The sequence below is a fragment of the Etheostoma spectabile genome, chromosome 15 (assembly GCF_008692095.1).
Source record: "Etheostoma spectabile isolate EspeVRDwgs_2016 chromosome 15, UIUC_Espe_1.0, whole genome shotgun sequence".
Lineage (NCBI taxonomy): Eukaryota > Metazoa > Chordata > Actinopteri > Perciformes > Percidae > Etheostoma > Etheostoma spectabile.
The window spans coordinates 34506248-34506486 of record NC_045747.1 but is presented as its reverse complement, the minus strand read 5'-3'; the positions used below and the strand labels follow the sequence as shown (position 1 = coordinate 34506486).

The 239-nt window shown below is 47.3% G+C and overlaps 1 long non-coding RNA gene across 1 annotated transcript in view; it reads right to left on the bottom strand.

Moving 5' to 3' along the window:
- The window catches only part of LOC116702616 (uncharacterized), a 39019-nt gene that overhangs the window by 14431 nt on the left and 24349 nt on the right, over positions 1-239 (bottom strand). The window lies entirely within an intron of this gene.

The following is a 239-nucleotide window of genomic DNA, read 5'->3' as shown; positions in this document are numbered from 1 at the left end:
TCTGTGTCATCAGACCTCGTAGGAGACTCTGATTGGTCTGAAGTGAAAGACCCAGGAGGAAGCGGAGGAACAAGTCCAGGTGTCCATCAGGACTCTGTAAGGCCATGTCAACAGCACTCTGGTAGAAATTTGTTGTTTTCTCTCTGAAGACTTTAGACAGCTTGGATGTTTTTTGTTCTTTTGCCAGCAGGTTGACTCCAGAGTTGATGAAGGTCAGATGGACATGAAGAGCAGCCAGG